We start from the raw sequence: 19,690 nt of genomic DNA on the forward strand, positions 1-19,690 counted from the left end.
CCAGCGCTCGTGAATCGCTAACTGAGCGCTCCGCTGAATGTGTGTGGCGGCCTTAAGTTCCGCTGCTACAGAATGTCAGCAAAACAAAGTACTCCTCTAAACTGTTATTCGACTACAACATTTGTTGCCAGACTGGTTTTGTCTCTCTGCATTCAAACTCGTCCCCGCACGAGAGACACAGCAGTCCATTTGGTGTGGGACAGACCGTGTGGGCGCGCAGTTTCGGCCAATCGTGGATCACTGAAGTTGTCAGCTCACTTGATGGTATACAAGCGATAAGAGTAGGCACCCAAGAGTATAGCACCAACATCACACAGATAAGCTCTGGACCAGCCTGCCTATAGCAATGTTTCGACAGCGAGGCAACGATGTTGGTAGTGTAACCATCAGGCTGCTCCTTGGCAGCAGGAGACATCCAAAAAGGGCCGGTAGAGCGGTCAGGTGAAGGGGTGTCTGACGGGAGACAAGTAGTTGCCCGGATTCACGGTCAGGCAGACCCTTCCGGCGACAAAACACTGGTGATCAAACATTAAGGCTGGTTCTTATATCAGCGTTGGTTGCGTTCACTTGCAACCGAAACAACCGTAACGACGAAGTCACCGGGACAGGTGTTCGCCGTACACAGCAATGCAAGCGATGCAAGGAATAGCTTCAGGAAGAAATTCATGAGTCGCGGTTGTTGCGGTGTTTTGGTCGTTACCGTCGTTTCGGTTTCATGAGAACGCTGCGTTGAAAATGTGTGAACCAGTCTTTGGGTTTAGGTTTAATTAGTTATATAGCAGAATAATAGAACTCAAGAAAAGGAATGGCAAGACAGGCGCGAGCATGGACTCGAGGTTATGCTCATAATAGCACAAATAGTGTCCCCAGCTGACGGCACAACAAACTCGTAAAAGCCAATAGACCTATTGTTGTATTACCCAAAGCATCAAGGAGAATGCAGGGATTGGTGTTCCACGTGCTGCAGGTGCTGGCGTCTGCAGTAGTAACTTTTCTAAAGCAAATACCTAAAACTGATGGCCTCTTGCACGCGCGTTCGTCAAAGCTTTATTTTGGTTATTTACTTCAAATCTTTTATACGGGGAAGGCGTGCGCATGTGGTGCGTGGAACCCCAATCTCTGCATTCTCCTTGATGCTTTGGGTAATATAGCAATAGGTCTCTTATTACATTCTCCCTTGCTTTCTTTTTTCACTAAATTTCAAGGACTTAAAGCAGAGAAAAAAACGACTGCTCTTCCTTGCATAATATTTTTAACAATTGCTACAGGGAGACTACTATAATAAAAACATCAGAACACGACACTTCTTTTTCAAATTCGCTATCAGTCAGAGAAATAATATTTTAAAAAGTTCATATACGTGGAAAGTTACTCACATCACAGGAAGATGTGTGCTTAACGGCCTCTGTTGAGGTCACAAGCGTTGATGATAAAAACGTTTTCTACAAAAAGACACCGAAAGAGAAAAAAATGTATTTCACTGCACTGTGATTCGCCAGAAACACTCGTCGTGAAGCGGAGAGGATCCCCGCTCCTCCGCGTAGAGGTAGCTGTTGATGAAGCTTCGTGGCGTGTGCTGGTGCGCGCTGGTCCTTCGTCGTACAGGATCCCAAGCGATGGGGGCCAATGAAGACAGAGACTGTCTTGCAAACGCCAACTTCTCGGGAGGCCAAAGCTAGGCGGCCGTCTTGAACGTTTACTGTATTTCATTGACCCCTAAGGCGATACTGCGGTGGAAGCTGCGTCCTCAATATACCAGTCATACATCCCTCTTCCGCCACGTGGTCACGCTCTCGCTCATACCCAGGCGCAGAGTAGGGGGTCACTCGATGAAAGGAAGGCGGCTGATTGGTTCGCAGGCACGTAGTTCCCACTGCAGTTTCAGCTTAGGGGTGAATGTATCATAGACGCTTTCAGGGAGACAGTTACTCAAGCTGTCACCAGTCGCCGCGCCCTCTGCGCGCCTTCCGGACCGCCATAGCCGACCTTCACTTCGTCACACTTGCTCCGCGTTGTGTGCTCCGCCGGCCACCGCTGGAGCTTTGTTTTCGTGTTCTTTTACGTTGCGCGTTGAAATCTTGTGTTTTCTTTAGGTCGTTTAGATATTCCGGGCTTTCATTTAATTATTTGGTATCTATATTTCAACAGAGCTCTTGTATTTTCCTCTTTATGGAATGGAATCGGACAGCGAATGAATCGACGATACAAGATTATGGCCCAGGTTTCAGAGGCAATGTAAGTTTATCGCATTCATTCGTTTTTGTCGCTAATAAAGGGCAGTCAACACCATTGTTACATGTGTAAATTTCAACTGACGCAGTTAGGCTATCGCAGTCGTGCTTCCCGCTACATGTGCGCGTTTTAGACATCGTTTCCGTAAGTAAACGGTGAAACGCATGTAAGCGATTTAGCTAGCGACGAGACCAACGACGGCGACAACGACGACAGTCAGAGACGAAGATTTCTCACTATCGCCCGTCGCGTCACTCGGTTTTTGGATTTCTAGAAAATGTCTCTCATCGCCTTGGCCGCTTTCTCCCGTCGCTTCCATGCCTCGTGACGCGATTGACCTGGCAACAGCGAAGCGGGTCGCCGTCGCTTTGTCTCGTCGCTCGCCGAATCGCTTATATTCCCTTTTTTCGTAAATAATTTCGATGCACACAGCAGTGAACCATTGGCGCCTCGATTTTAAGTATAAACTGCGTGCAAGTGATTTGGCGAGCAACGAGACAAGCCACGGCGACCCGCTTCGCTTTCGCTCGGTCAGTCTCGCGACGAGACAAACCGCATGGAAGCGACGGGAGAAAGCGACCAAGGCGATGAGCGGCAATTTCTATAAATCGAAAAACCGAGGGACGCGACGGGCGTCAGTGAAAGATCTCCGTCGCTAGTCTCAGACTCTCGTCGTTGTTGCCGTCGCTCGTCGCTCGCTAAGGCGCTTACATGCGGTTCGGCTTTTACTTACGGAAGCAATGTCTCAAGCGTGCATATGTGGCAATGGTGTTGAGTGCCTTTATTAGCGACAAAAACGAACGAATGTGATGAACTTACATGGTCTCTGAAGCCTAGGCCATAATCCTGTATCGTCGACCCATTCGCTGTCCGATTCCATTCCATAAATAAGAAAATACAAAACCTATGTTAAAATATAGATATCCAATGATTGAATGGAAGCCCGAAAGAATGAAAAGACCTAAAGAAAACACACGGTGTGAACGCGAAACGATAAGGAACACGAAAAGCAAAGCTCCGGTGGTGGCCGGTGCAGCACTCAACGCAGAGCAACGGCGACAAACTGAAGCTCGCCTATGGCGGCAGGGTCACGTGACGTCAAGATGGCGGCGCCCACGAAATGTTGCCTGAAAGGGTCTATAGGGCAGCATGTCTCAATATACTGAAATTTCTTAAAGTCCGAAAACGTGTACAGCAGAGCGACCAGACAGAGGGAAAAGATCAGAGTATTTGAAAGGCCACTCCTTGCAGGGCAGGTGGGTAAACTGAAGGATCACGAGCCTTAAAACACTGCGTTTATTTACTGCCCTAAAAAAACTGAAGGATCACGAGCCTTAAAACAGACGTTTATTTACTGACCAAAAAAAAACTGACCGAGCACGATAGCAAGAACGTTGTGAAAAACCAAATGGGCTTATTTTCTGCCCTGGAAAGAGTTTGAGACCCAAAACGCTCGAAGAAGCGAAATACGAACAATTATGAATACGAAGTGAAATGTCAAAGCGTCCGAAGCAAGGAAACGCAATGTAACGATCCGCCTACTTAAAATCGAATGGCACAAAGGCTAGGAAAAACTGCGAAAAGCACCGGTTCGCCAATTCTGTGACAGGGACGCGGAAATATGCATCGGCCCGGCCGAAGCGCCAAAATGTAGTAATTCTCTGATGGCGAGGCGACGATGTGGGTGGCTCGACGGTCAGGCAGCCCGCAGCCGTTATGGCGGTCGGGCTATGGGGCGCCCTGACGGGACCTTGAAGTTTAGGTTTAATGAATCATAGGGCAGAACATAAAAACTAGAGAACAGAAAACGGTGAAAGAGGAACCGAGTTCGGGCTCGAGCTGGCGCTTATAATGGCACAAATAGCGCCCGTGGCGACGCAACAATCTACTAAAACACAATTAGTACACTGCCACTGAACTGCAACCCGCTACTGAATTGGAAAGTCACGCGCTACGTACGCACAGCCGTGAGATCACAACAACGACGGGTGCACTTCAGAAATTCAACCGAAGTCCGAGACTGAGGAAAACAGTATACGGGCAACACAGTCACACACCTCTGGCCATGTTTACCCTGTCGATTCTTGTTCTCAGTGTTCAATACGATCAGATATACTAGTGTTTTTGTTTAATAAAAATCTACACAATATTTTACGACAAAAAATAATATACTTAGCTCCTTTCAGCAAACACTCACGTCAATCCAAGCTCACCGTCGTTCGTTGTTACGATGCCCAGTCTGTAGCTCCAAAGCCAGTATAGCCGCTCGCGCTGACGCAATTTTTATTCGATCAATTTACGCGAATTGCAGAACACGTGTGATCTTTACGGATCTTGAAGGACCACAAAAGCTAAAGAACACATTTTATAAAATGTTTGCAGTTTTCTAAGTTACTGAAATCATTTACAAATGCCTGCAGGTAAATATCGAATTAAAAAATAACCCGCCTGCCCCTCTCCTTTTCGAGGATATTGAAAACACGAAATCAAACGCGCCTTTGGATGAGTTTTGTGCGAAATTTGTCACTTTAAACCATCTGTGCGGCTTGCCGAAATTGGTGACGCCATCTTTAAATAATCAGGGAAAACATGGCCATCGTTCGATTTAAAGACCCTAGGTAAGGGATTCCTACTAGTAGCGACATTCGTTAAAGAGCCGACTGCGTGACGGTGTAGGTTTTAGGAAGCAAATGGCGGCGCATAGCAGAGGTTTGAACTGAATGCCGCCATTTGCTTCCAGCGGACAAAGGCCCTTCTCACGTCACGAGCACTGTACAGTTGCAACTGGCTGAATCTCAACCAGACGCAGTGGAAGAAACTCGAGAGACTTCACAACCGGTCGAGGCGAGTAGTCACGGGCCTTCCCAAATACACGCCACTCGAAATGCTAGAAAAGGAAGCACAAATGAACAACATAAAAGACAGGGCCGAAACCCAAGCAATCGCTCAGTTTCAAAGGCTAGAACGCACTAAACATGGACGTAGATTCCTGCAAGACCTAGGATACGGGACAAGCAACAAGCCGCCATTAAAAGAGGCGCTACCTCCGTGGCAGGACGAGGTGATAACGGATCATCGGCCTCTGCCTCAAGTTCTGAACCAAGGGAAGAGGGCTAGAGCCGCTAAGATGCACGCGGCATGGTGCGAAACGCATGCGCCAAACGAAGAAGTACGGTACACCGACGCCGCAAAGAACGGTGACAAAGTGACATCTGCCTGGCACGACCCAAGGAGAGGCAGGACACAAACCGAATCACTGCCGTCGGGCACGACGGTGAGGGAGGCCAAATTGAGGGCGATATTGGCGGCGGCCCAGGATGTCGCAGGAAAGAGCGCGACGGCACCTCACGCCAGAATTTTTACAGACTCACAAGCAGCTATTAACCCAACATGCAGCAGCAGACCAAAGGGCCGAACAATAAAACAAATCAAGAAAATGGCGACGGAGCTTCGCATACGTGGCACCGACCTGCACATCACATGGCTTCCCGGGCACAGCGAAATCCCCGGGAATGAGAGGGCCCACAGGGCCGCAGCGGAAGAAATATTTCACGGCTCCGCGACTGGCCCGACCTCTCATTCTGAAACGAATAACACAGTAGACCCGGAGGAACAGGCTGAACTTGCCAGGCGGGCGAGGAAGGCCTACCTCCGACGGTTGCTGCCGTCACAAGAAGACAACATACCAACGAGCTATACCAGATGGGAAGCTGTCCGAGTCCGACGGATCAGGACCGGAACAGTATTCACACCGGCCAAACAAGCGAGCTTCGGGCTCGTCGACCTCGAGGGCTCCAGATGCAAGGCCTGCGCTGGTAACAACACAGCCACACTACGCCACCTCCTCTGGGACATGTGCCGGCCCGGAACGGCTGAGGAAGAAAGCGATCCAATCTTTTCGGGAAGAGGACAGACCGGCGACGCTCGAGGAGCGGTCCTGACCCCAAAGAACACCGCAGCACAGAAAAGCAATCCTCGATTCCCTGATGAGCTACACACGGAGACGGGGACCCATCATCACAATTAATTTGTTTTTCACATCATTCATTTCGTTTTTGCCCTATAACCCCATGCCCCTCCTTCCTGTCTCAGGCCACCCCACCAAGACAACCGAACCACTCATCTCATCAATAAACATAATTCAACAACAACAACTTCCAGCGCAAGGTACTTCGTCATTTGTATTGGTTGTCGTTACTTATAAAGGAAGTATCAAGGAACTTTAGTTCGATCTCCTTCCTACAGTTGCTGCTCTGACATTAGAAAATCAGTTTTTGAAGTTTCAGTTTAGTTTCACTGGGAATAGTGGATTAAAATATCAGTATTTTAAGTGGACTAGTAGAATCCATTTTTTTTTAAACATTGCAGCTTGATGCACTAAACCGCTGAGTTTTATGGGCCATTTTAGTGTATAACCTTGTTTTGGAACACGCTGTAAATATACTCTAGCGCTCCTCCCTCTGGACCTAGGTAAATATTTGTGTTATTTGTCCCGTTTTATTGCGCCTTTCGCCTTTCTCTGTAAAGTAGTGTCGTTTCATGTTTACCTTTTCTACATAATTTCATGCCTTTATCCGCATAATTTGTACAGCTCACTTTGGCACCCGTCCTGATTAGTTTTGTTTTTGTCGGTAGCCGAATACGTGTGAGGAGGCACAGGGATTAGGGGTATCACCGGCGTGCATTGAGTACCGTTGACCTTCTGGTTTTCTTTTGAGAACGTATCTCTGCAACAGCGATCCTTCTCCCCGTGGCCAGAGTGCGCAACTACCTCCACGCATCGCTTCTAGGGAACAAGGAAGTGTGTTGAGAGCCGGCTAAATGAAACCCAGCGACGTTTGAATGACATAGCGAGAAAAGGACTCGACACCTGGGTTCACCTTCATCATGGTGCAAGACATTCGATCATCAAGACAGTAACCTTAGCGCGCACTCTCGCAACATGAAGCAGTCCCGGTGCCGAAGAAAATTGTCACCGTGCAGACCACATTTGCTATAAATGAGATGACAAAAACATCCCAGGTATGATCTGAGTGATGTAGTAAATGAATGATGCCGAAATATTCTAAGATACAGGTTTGACACTTCTAATCAAATCATATACTGTAATTAGAAAACAAAGCTTTATAGAAACGGAGAGAGCTCGCGGGTGCCTCCTTTCGTCGTTTATTTTCTAAAGCTCTCCTGAATGTGTCACAACGCCATGTTTACGATAAATCCTCAAATGAAGGCACTTCATTCTAAAATAAAATACTGGTGAATCAATACCACCGGGGGCCCTAAGCTACATGGAGAGAGAGAGAAAGAGAGCGTTGTGAATGAAGAGGGGGGGAGAAGGGAGGGCCAATAGTGTAGGCGCACTGGGCGCTTTTGTCACTGGCTCATGGCGGGACTAAAGCGCGATCCAAACCAACGCTTCTTCTTGCGGCTGTAGGCCGTGCGCGCCCCGGATGTGACGTATTTCGTGACGTTGCGCCGGTTCTTCGCTTCTTCCGGGCGCGCATAAAAAAGTTGGTTGATTTCAACTTCTTTCTCAACGCGCACAAAAACGCGCTGACATAGAAGGGAGCTCCTGTCTCCCGACCAATCGGTGGAGGGCATGCTCCGCGTATCTTCACCGTCCTGGCCCCGCCAGCGGAGCGGCGTAGCCGCCGCAGCCGAAGGCTTCGCAGCTGCCTGCGAGTATGGCGGTATGGCCCGTGTTGCTGTATCTATGAACTTTCCCCCGTTTCCGACGCGAGGAAGGTGACCGAAAAGAAGGCTGCTGCGGACGCGCAGATGCAAGAAGAAGCTGCGCAAAAGGCCTCAGACGCTGCCGTCTTTGATGACCAAAGCAAGTACTTTCAGTTGCTCGAGCTCGTCCAGAACTACCCTTGGCTGTACGGGAAGCTTCGCCGCGACGACAAAGACAACCCGAAACGGGAGAACATCTCGGAGGAGATCGCCCGTCTCTTCGACATCGTGCGCTGTAAGTGCGGTTTTGCATCCTCTGACATCGTGTTTTTCGAAATTTTTGTTGCGGGTATGGTTTACTTAATATATGATGGTGTTGGGTTGTTTTTGTAACAATATTGCGAAAAAAAAGAATCATTCAAAAATCAACGGATGAAGACGGTAATATTTGTAAACACCCGAATGTTTTTTTGTACTTTTTTCACGTATTTGCGTTGTTTTGATGGTTGTTTCAACCAGAAATGAGAAGGAATGAAGATGATCACTGCGTCGCCTTTATTCCTCTTTTGGTTCACCCCACGAAAAAGTTCTTTCTCGGTTGTATGGAAAGGCTGAACTCCATTTGTGTCCTTCAGACAATCGATCGTATTTAATTATAACTTTCGACTTAGCCAAGCATTTTAAAAATACTTCTTGAAACGAAATGACAAATTACAGTACCATACCACCCAAAACAAATTTTTACGATTCTTGTCTTATAGATTTGTTCCAATTGGCTCACAAAGTATACATAGCATCGTACACATAGCAGATGTTAGTGAGATCGGTATTAAATGTCTGTACCTGATTCACGGCTAAGTTGATGGGCAGTGAAAGCTATGTACTCTCTGTCTTTAGATCAGTCAGTCGCCTGTCCCTCAGTGCCTGATCCACTCTATGCCCCTTGACTACCCGGAGAGTATGACCACGCTGTATGCGTGGCGACCTATTGTTGATTGTTCCTATGAGCATGTAGCTTCTACCGCCCTGTCAGCCTAGCAGTGAACATACTATAGTTGTTTGTTTGAGTGCTTGGCGAGTCATTTTTAAGTGGGGGACTAAATTTGTTGTGCAAGTGCTTTGGACATGTGTTTTGTGTGTGCTGTTCGTTGCCCACGAAGCATTACAATTGCCAATAGCATTTTTGTCGTTTTTTTTAACGATTCTGCATGAGTATATCATGTCTGTCAGGCTTGTCCCGCATTAGAATCAACATATTTCTCTCCAGACGACATCTGAAAGACAAAGTGGAAGTACCTGAGGGACGAGTACGCCAAGGAGGTGGCCAAGGTCGCAGGAACAGAGCGCGGCGGCTGTGGAACCTCGGACGTCTACAAGCCAAAGTGGATCTACCAAAAGCTTGCGCTTCCTGACTGTGCCAGTCAGGAGGCCACTGTTTCGCGAAAGTACACTTTTCATATTTCTCATTCGTATGCAACTACACGGTCCTTTTTGTCAATTATGCAGGTCTGAGGCTACAGGAACATCAGAAAGCCAGTCCAGCACCAAAAACTGGAGGTAAGATAGCATGCAATAAAATGCGATGCCTCCTCATCATTATGTTAGTGGGCTTATAGTCACGTTTCCAGGTGTCTTTCACAAGTGCTGTCATAGGCAATGAAACTTGAACTCTTCTGGTGAATTATAGGAGTGACTCCATCATGCAGCCAGTCACCTGGATGCACCGCAGGTACAACCAAGCCAACCGATGACGAAGATCCCGTGGTGATTATTTTGCCTGTCTTGACTTTTTTTTTCCGGTCTTTCAGACTAATGAGCATGGGCTGTAGCTTACAAAAGCTATTTCTTTTTGTTTTCTTGTGTTCCTGGATACAGTGGTTTCACCTTGTGGCACTTCCTTTTGCGTTACAGCTATCAATAGCACCACCTCCCCCCCCCCTTCCCCAATTGCTGTTTTTTTTTTATAACCCTTATCTCTTAAATACTGAGCGCAGTGGCTAACCACCTAAATGAGGGGTCAGCCCCTGGCACAGTGTGCAGGTGCAGTCGCTGGGCCGAAGAGGACATTATTTGGTTCGTGTTTTCTTGTAGAAGGAAAGCCATCATAGATTTTCGATTTTGCTTCGGTCTGATATTACTGGTTGATGTTTCATTTCGAACTGGAACCTGGGAATCTCTCAGATGGAAAAGCTTTAGAGCTTTGTCTTAACTATTCTGACAGTGCAGTATACTTCATTTCAGCATAACTTTGAAAATGGTAAGAGCTGCATCCCTTGTGAGTCAATAAGAGCAACAGAGCAAGGTATGTGACAGCCCTCCGCAAGATGATTGCAACCTCGGTCACTATGCTGGCGCATGCCTCGCTCTGGCAGTCATTGGCTGGCCAGGCCATTGATTTAACTGTTTAGCAAAGTTATGTTGAAACGGATTGTGATGAGTCTAATCACTCAATTTTCTTGTTGCAAAGACAGCGGTAACAAAAACTCTTCCAACTTGGAGTATTGCGTAATTTGAGGGAGGAGGATTCGAGCAACATCTGTATCTTTCAGAAATAAAATCAGACAGACTTCTGGCAAGTTCAAGATATTTATCCAGTAAAGCTATCCAGTGGAGCTTGCTCATCTTTAAGTAGATTCTTGTTCCCAGTGTTTTTTGATGATGAGTAAGAGGACTCGTTCAGTCAATTTTCACATTGGCGTCCTATGTTGGGGTTTTCAAATCTAAAGAGTACATTGCCGCTCGCTGTGTAAACGGATGTTTTCGAGGATGAAGCACACATAGTCACACATGCTTTTGCAAATGACAAAGACGGATAAAGAGCTTTACACCTCGGCATGACTTTTAATCAGTACATTAGACTTGCATTCTTTCATCTTGACGAGCAATATTGAAATATAAAATGTGTATTGAGAAGGGGCTCAAGTGTTCTGTAGGCTAAGTTTTAGAAATCAACGCAGTGCTAAAGCATTTTGGCTTAAATAACCTTTCTTCATAATAGCAGATACTTTTAATCGTGTGTCAGCGAACCCCCACAGATGCACACACACACACACCTGTTTCCCGTCTGGCCCAACCCCAGATCCACTTCGCGTCTCCTCGGCCAGCTGCTTCAAAGGGTTGCTGAGCCCTGATCTAGACTGCTTAGCTTATATCGACAGTGGCAAATGCATTTCCAGGACCCAACATCACCCTTCGAGGTCTCGGCTGCTTTCTTGGCTGCACAGCGTGGAGCAGAGAGTGCGCATCCACCAAAACCAAGCCCTTCAGATGTGGAGGAAGTGACCGAGCTCCCTGCTGCACCCGACATGTGCCTCGGCCTGCTGGCGCTCGGGCGGTAAAGCGAAAGGTCCGTGGATGGTGGAAACACACGAGGGGAGCAGGTTCTGAGAGCAGCCGCTGCTAGCCTGAGGTTTTCAGACTGCCCTCCAGATCCTTATCTGGCTGAAGCACTGTGCTCCTCAGAGATTCGTGTGCTGCAGCTTCGATATGGATCTTCATTGTTCACAGCTGTATTGGGCCCGAGTGTTTGCCTTAAAATGCATACACTCATGTTCCCTGACAATGTCTAGGTACTTCAGTTGCAGGCGTTTCTTGGTAGCAGAATGGGTTTAGTAAGCTTGGGTTACTCTTGCCGAGTAACCGAGTAAAAGAACTGATCACTCTGTCGACTGCTCAGTTCCGTATTGTGTGTCTCATGCTTGCTTTTCTGTTTCTTTTTTATGTATTTTGCAGCATTTTGGTGTTCAAGTTGGTGCCAACGTGCTGGGTAGACCGGGAAGCCGAGGGCCGCAGGCTACTGCTGAACCGCCTGCTGGCGAGCAGAGAGGAGGCAAAAAAAAAACATGCAGCAGATGGGTGACGTTGTCCTCATCAACTTGCATGTAAGTTGTGCATTTTATCCTAAATCCAGTAGAATTGGGTGGGGTCCACTTGTCCTTTTATGGTGTCTGCAATCTAAATAGATATTATTCTCGTTGTGAAGTGTCGTGTCTTGTGGCACATCGATGGGCCTATTTATAAGGATTGAGTTCCACACTAATAAGTGGAAGCAAGTATATGCAAGAGTGTGAGCTCCTTTTACAGGAAGCATTCCAAATGCCACGAATTCCGAATCATCGCAATGCTGAAATCATTCTACGTCAGGTGTACCCCAACTGGGGTATGCCTCATATAGGAATGCAGAGACAAAAAGTCAAAATGCCGAAACGCGGGGAACCGTTGTGTCTCGATTTATAGCATAGCATATCTACGAACGATAAAAAGAAAATCTGGAGCTGTGTCACAGATTACTCCTAATCAGGGCGCGGCCAACACGGTGGCATGATTTTCCAAACTGGTAGGTGTCCTCCCACCATCGCAGCAGATCGGAAGCTTCTTGCGGGAAGAGTGGTTTCAAGGACGTATAGGCATCTCATACTTCTTTGGCGGGCAAGAACGAAAAGGCTGCAAGCTGCATCACCTTGATGGCGGAGCCATCTACATAATTTTTGTAAAGCACTACCGGTTCTAGGTGCTGCACTCCTTCATACTGATTGGCCCAACTGGAACAGGAACTTTGCGCATTCGACAACGGGAGCTATGACTGAATACACTTTGATTCCTGCCAATTCGAAATCTGTACTCAAGGTTTTCAGATTTAGTGCAAGTCCAAGATCTGCATCAAAGTTGAATACTTCTTCAAAGAGCACCTCGCACGCCATCTGCGTTTGTCGAGTCACGAGGAAATAAACAAAAGGGAAAACATGGCCATGAGGATTACCGTGAATTGTGTATAACTATCTGAAGGGCAGCAACACAGTCTTAAATGTTCCATCCATGAGCCACATTGGAGTGTCATTTAATTTCCTCAAGTTTCTGTTGGTGAAAACAAATTTACAAGATTTGAGCTCCGCCTGCGCTAGTCGCCCCGCAAAAACTCCCAACCAACTAAAGTTATTCTTAACTCGCCCTCAATTATGAGTATATGTACAGTGTACGGACTGCCTACTTGTGTGGGCAGTCTGCTTTCCTGTTCGTATGCAATGACGCATACCGTAAAATGCCGGCCAAGTGCCCACTCAAACTTTTGAGATAATCATAAAAAATAGGGGATGGGCGCTTGTCCGGTCATCAATTCTACATATCAATGTACTGTGCATATTTTCTCAAATCTTAACAATTTGGGTATGGACATTTATTGTGGTATGGGCGGGTGCACGGTATTCTATGGTATATACCAGGGGTGGCCAAACCGCGGCTCGCGAGCCGCATGCGGCTCTTTGCTGCTCCAAGTGCGGCTCGCAAATCCCTCTTGAGGGGGATACTCTGTTGTATGTTTGTTCTGTTTCAGATAGGATTATACATGCTTAATTGAAAAGGGTACTTACACCTTGTCAACTTCGCTATTTCTAATGGGATAATTATTCATGTTTGTTTCATGCAGCCCGTCTTCCTGAATCTAGAAAAGTGCCCAAAGCGGGAGTACTGCATCACGATCATCTGGTGGGCTAGTTGGTTGATCATATTGTTGAATTAACAGCGCAAATACGACAGGAAGGAGAGACAAGGGAGACAGGATAGAGCGCTGACTAACAACTGACGTTTAATGAAAAGGAGAAGGAAAAAGAAGAACCGAAAAATGCTTTTAAAACATGCATAATGAAAACCCGCAAAAACATATGCTATAGCTTGAGTTGCCTGAAAATGAACTGCTAAGAATACCAAGCTTTAAGGTGGTCGCTTAAATGACTTGTAGAAAACGATTGAGTCCTGGGACGACGTGAATAGAAATTCCGGTAGAAAAAAGAAAGAGGAAGTTTACGTTTAAAATATTTACAGATTCTAGGGACCGTTAAAGATCGCGACTTAAAAAGTAAAGTTCTTTTTGTGACAAGGCCAAGGACGGCGCGCTTACGCAGGCATCCCCAAAGGACAGAATAACCTGTGCCTCGTATAGCTCGCGAGTTCGTCATTCCCCTAAACGTTTCAGGATTTTTGTTTTCCTGAGCAAGGCGGAGCACTGGCAGTCCCTGACATGTATGGCGAAGTGGCCTGCTGGCGACGACTTTAGTGACACGGCATGTTCTCTTAGACGATCGTTGACACACCTTCCTGTCTGACCCACATACACTTTCCCACAAATAAACGGTATTTCGTAAACGACCGCACATTGGCATTCGACGTATCTTTGTTGATGTTGAACTCCGCACCCATCTTGCTGCTGCTGCTTGTTGTTAATTTTCGGACACAACTTCTTTAGTTTGTCCGGTGCAGACAACACGACTTTGACGTTAAACTTCGATGCAATCTTCTTAAGGTTGTGGGAAATGCGGTGAATGTATGGAAGCACCGCCGGTCGGATATTTGTGTCTCTTTGTATCGTCTGTCGTCCCCGTGTGGTGATAATAGACTCGGCGACGTCATACAAGATGGAACTCGGATAGCCAGAATCTTGAAGACGCTGCACTTGATCATGAAAGCTTTCCCCCGCTGAATGTACACAGGATTTCTTTAGCGCCGCATTTAGGAAGTTTTTTACAATTCCTCTCTTAATAATCTTCGAATGTGCCGAATCGTATTGCAGGAGGCCTTTCTTGGACCTTGGGGAGTACTTCCAACAAGTATGATGTTCAAAGAAAGACAATCTTAGATCCAAGAATTGAAGGACGGTGTTAACCGGTAACTCATGTGTGAACTTGAGCCCTTGTCCTTTTTCAAAGAAGGTGGATTGTATGGTGTCAAATATTTGTAATTCGTTGTCTGCCGGACGTTGTTTGAGGAGAACCAGGTAGTCGTCCACGTACCTAAAAATACGGGAAACTTGGCCGATGGGAAGGGCATTAGCAATTGCCCGATCACACTGCGATAGAAAAATATCGCAGAGGACCGGAGCCACGCACGACCCTATACAAATTCCTTTCTTTTGCAAGTAAGTCTTGCCCTCAAACACAACGACCGTGGCAGAAAGGTAAAATTGCAAAAGTTCTAGAAATGGTTCTTCCGAAATTCCACATTCGTTTTGAAAGGACGTGGTTCCCTTTGCCTCAATAGACTCTTTGACGGCTGCAAATAATTTTGAATGTGGGATCGAATAAAACAGGTCTTCCACATCGAGCGAAAATCCGTACCTGACTGTCGATGTATCCTGCTGAAGGTACTGTATAACCTCCTCGGAGTTTGGTATCAAAAATGGATCATTCAGTACGAGGTAAGACAGGTGACGGAGTAAGAAGCGTGACATGAACCCTTGCCATGAACCCTCTTCAGTGACAACGACCCGAAAAGGACAACCGTCCTTGTGGGTTTTGGCTGTGAAAAACATGTCTAAATGATCTTTTTTGGTAGTCGATATCAGCTTCTTCATTTGCATCAACTCAAGCCTGGTGCACAGTTGGAGCGCCATGGCCTTCACCTTTTTGGTTTTGACTTCTAGATGGTTAAAGTTCTTGTCTATGGCTACTCCGGCCTTTTCCAGGTAGTTTGTCCTCGATATAACCACAAAGCCCCCTTACCAGACACCAGCAGGTTTAGGTCGTTTGCGATGAAGTATTCAACTAAACGAGACATGTTCATCTTCTTTCGACTGCTATCTGGCATAGCTCGTAAGAGCACGTCGACACTGTCCTCAATACATCGGGTTCTTTCACTTTTGTGAGCCTTATTAGCAATGTCATGGATGTTAGACAACAGCTGAACTCTCTGGCGTTTTGGGGCTGTGCGAAATTTCGGTCCTTTTTTAAGTATCTTGCTTAATTCTACGGGTAGAATAGTATCTCCCACCAAGGTCACTCTTTCTCCTTTCCGTTTGGTGTTTTGTACTCGGAGGCCTTTTATGAGTGGTACAAAAGACGACCACAGGAGTTCCGTCGCCCTACTTGCTGCATCCAGGAAGGACCTGTGTCGTCGCCCTTGGCCACCGCCAGGATCCCCACCGCCAGCAAGCACCCAGAGGCACGTTCGGTAATACCGTACTTGTCTCCACAGCTCAGCGCGGACGATCTTGCAGACCCTCCTGGCATGATGTTGGGATGGTCTTACTGAGCCGAACACACCTTGTAGGTCCGGTGGAACTGCACCGTATCAGATAGCGACAGAATAGAATCTTGCCTTGCACGTTGAGATGGCGATCAGGTTGATATAAAAAGAAACATAGTCTATCGGTGAAACACAGGGAAAAGGGCCCATTGAAAAAGAAAGAAACTACATCACGATCATCTGGTGGGCTAGTTGGTTGATCATATTGTTGAATTAACAGCGCAAATACGACAGGAAGGAGAGACAAGATAGGTATCACGTCCGCCATATTTTTGACGTCCGCAAGATGAGCAAGCTCATCAAGCTCCAGGTCAGGAAGAAGCTCGGAGCACAGTGGATTTGCAAGGTATATGTACATGGGTAGCAAAGCTTCCATAGAAGCCCACATGTCGAAAAATGGCGGCCCATGGAGCTGCTTTAGCGCCATCTATGAGTCGTGGGGACACTTCCGGCGGAACAAAAAATCAACAGGAAATCACGACACTTCCGGAAAAAAACGGGACGTCATGCGTGCGTGCGGTTTGGCGCGAAAATTAAACAAAACTAATTCCAGAGGTCACAGGTAAATGAACGACAAATACACTAAAAAGTCTCAAACATAGCTCCGTGTTTGAGCTTTGTTTGATACTTTTTAGTGTATGTCGTTCTTTTTACCTGCAGTCTCGACTTTTTCTTGGGGTGTTTACACCTTGTGTTTACTCTATACTGGAATACTGGATCGTTTACACGCTTATTTGCCCTTGCTCTTATATTTTGTTTGAAATGTTTTTTTTTTTTTTTCTACAGCCGACTTTTTTAGCCGACCTGCTATGAGAGTAGTTTCATTTCGTCACAACCATCGTGTCTTTGCACTGTGGTCAAACTCCAGCCGCAGTGTTTTGCTTTTTGTTCCTTCAGGATCCCTGGGAAGTATGTGAGAAACCTTAAAGCAAATTTTGTAATGTCACAAAAAAGAGTGAATCAAACTGCTGGAGTGTGTTGGGCGTATGAAATACACAACAGTAACTCTAATGCAAGTCCAACGTCGCTTTAACAGTCGCGTTTTATTTGTTTTATTCACTTACAAACATTCACTCAGATTACTCACTAGAATTATACAATCGGTATCAACTATTTTCAAAAGGTCATGGTCGAAGAAAATTAGTAGATCGGTACATAAGGCACACTGTCATAACATAAGACATTGTACAATCGGCTGGATGTTGTGAGGACATTGACAGTTGATAGGCAGCCACTAATAACTCGGAGGTTCCACAGTGTTTCGACGACAACTGAGGCCACCACTGTAAGACACAGAAAAGCCCCAATTTTCTACACATTCCTTGGGCAAGGTACCATAATGCTGAAAATATCTTAACTTGCATCTGCTGGTGCTGCTACACTGCAACGCAGCGATTGTTTGGTGCAGGTCAAGGAAGCCAAGTGGAGTAAACCCTCTTGGAGCCCTGTGGTATGCTGCACTTCATTAGCCAGTGTTGCTTCACAGCTTTAAACTTTATATATGTGAATAAGTTAGAAGACTACATTACTCCTCAAGAAACCGAAGAAAATGAAAGGCTCGAATAGAACATGCCTGCACTGCTTTAAAAAGTACTCTGGGTGGTCTCGCATACGTGGTCTGCGCACTTGCAGCCTAGCTTTACACTTTGCTACTGCATGAAATAGTCAGCATTTTTTATTCTCGCGCGAACCAGTGCAGAAAGACTCTGGCAATCAAAGAAAACAAATTATCATAAACACTTTCGTCACATACAGTCAGAGACTTTGAAATCTTCTGGTTAAAAGGGACACAAAGAGTCCGTCCTACGTTCTCCTTTGAAATTAGGTTGTTGATACATGTCTCGAAGACTTCCTCACAAGCTTCAACAAATAATATGAAAGAAGCAGAAGGAACTGAGAGGATTCTAAAGTGGGAGTCGGCAGTGCCTTTCACACTCAAATACAAGAGCACTTGATTTCCATAAGAAAAACACGCATTTTCAGTCCTCAACTCATATTTCTGGGATGTTCGTACACAGAAATGAACCTTGAGGAATATCGATGCCAGCCACCAGCAAAATAAACCATGTTGTTCTCTCCTATTGCCAAGGGGTACTTTGAAGGCGAATCGTCTGCCGTGGTAAGAAAAACTGTGCTTCCTAAGGCAAGACGAGGAGAAGGTGCCAAAAGGCCTGCTGGGAACGTATAGCAAGGAGAGACATGTTATCAGCACAGTTTGATTTTTCCGACAGCTTGAATAGGTTGCTAATCAAAAGTTGCCCAGAACGCAGCCTGAAATTGACGGAAAGTGGAGTTCGTTTTTGCACCTGATTTTGAACGTATAACAGCAAAAGTGTTTTCAAAAGTGTCCTTGTTCAGATGGCGGCTTAAAAGGTGGGAAAAACCGTAATTAACCGCGAGGTGACTGCTGAGCAGCAGTAGATACCTAACTGTTAAGCAGAAGCCACAAATGCAGTGCGGCTGCCTTCCACATCCGAGTACTTGCAGGCTCTTAAAAACCAGAATGCACTCTTTCAGAAACTCCTCATGGATAGAGCCGTTACAGATTGCAGAGGCATATGGCGTCTTTGCAGATTTCTGCGAGCTATTTAGGCTGTCAAAGAGACGGTTGATTCTTTCAACGAATCTCGCTGTGTGAACAGCTGTGGCTGGCAATTGCTAAGAAGTAACAAGGGCATACATTGCAGCTGCGCAGTGATTGCTAAACACTTGAGCTGCTAGCTTCAACGACATCTTTGACGAGAAGGTCAAATTAAAATGCTTCTCCTTCAGCTTTGGCATACAACCGGTCTCAAGTTTACGGTCTTTTTCATAAGCTTCCTTGATGTAGGAACTTTACACTATGTAATCACCAACTTTTTAGTCGTATTTAAATAACATGTTTCTTAGTCACTTCAAAAGGTGCGGAGCATCGAAAATGAAAAAAAGTGGCTTGCCATTGATCTCTACGTAAGGCTTTTCGGCAGTTACGATGCTTGAAAAAGAGACACGTTGTGGCACCGTTCATCGCATACAACAGCTACCGGCTTCAGGCCAGCGTCCACAAGGGCGCTGTAGCACTGGAAAAAGAGATCTTTTAGCACATCTGAAGGTGTGCCTTTGTGAGCAAAAAATAGCAAAGCGGCTGCTTCCACGGTGTTCGGACTCCTTTCGCCATGAACATAAGAGCCTTATTTGCCAGTTTTTTGCCTTGCTGTCCACTATGTTCTTTAAGTCTTTCAAGCCTGTCAGACGAGGGGTTGCATGAAAGCTCTTTTTTGATCTGCATTTCATCAAAGACTATGCTGCAGGCCCGATCGGCTCGAGGAAAAGAAGCTGCCCGCCTCTTTATCAGCTCGAAAATGCCAGGGTAAAATGCAATCTTTAGTGGCACACCTTGAAGCCATAGCTGCAGTGACCTTACTAATGGCAGCCTGAGCAGTCGCCTGCGATACTTATAGCCTTTGGGGCTATGAAAGTAGAGGCCTAAAGCCAAGGCTTTGTTGTGGCTGCACCATCTCTGGCCAAACCGGCTCACATTGCTCATTCTAAGCTGGGCTTCAACGAGTGCGGCGACACGAGGAGACACATGAACGCGGACACTCTCAACGACTTTGGCAACAGTCCTCATCTGACGTTGTCGTTGCAGCCTTCTTTGCAGCCTCTTGTTACGCTCTTGAAGCTGTCGCACTTTGGCTCTCAGGCGTTCACCTTCTTGTCGCCGATGCTGCGGCTTTTGCAGGGTGCTGCAATTTGGCAAATGACCCCCAGATTAGGTTTCCAAGAAAAACTT

Source organism: Ixodes scapularis, unplaced genomic scaffold (assembly GCF_016920785.2).
Source record: "Ixodes scapularis isolate PalLabHiFi unplaced genomic scaffold, ASM1692078v2 PGA_scaffold1__304_contigs__length_218370807, whole genome shotgun sequence".
Lineage (NCBI taxonomy): Eukaryota > Metazoa > Arthropoda > Arachnida > Ixodida > Ixodidae > Ixodes > Ixodes scapularis.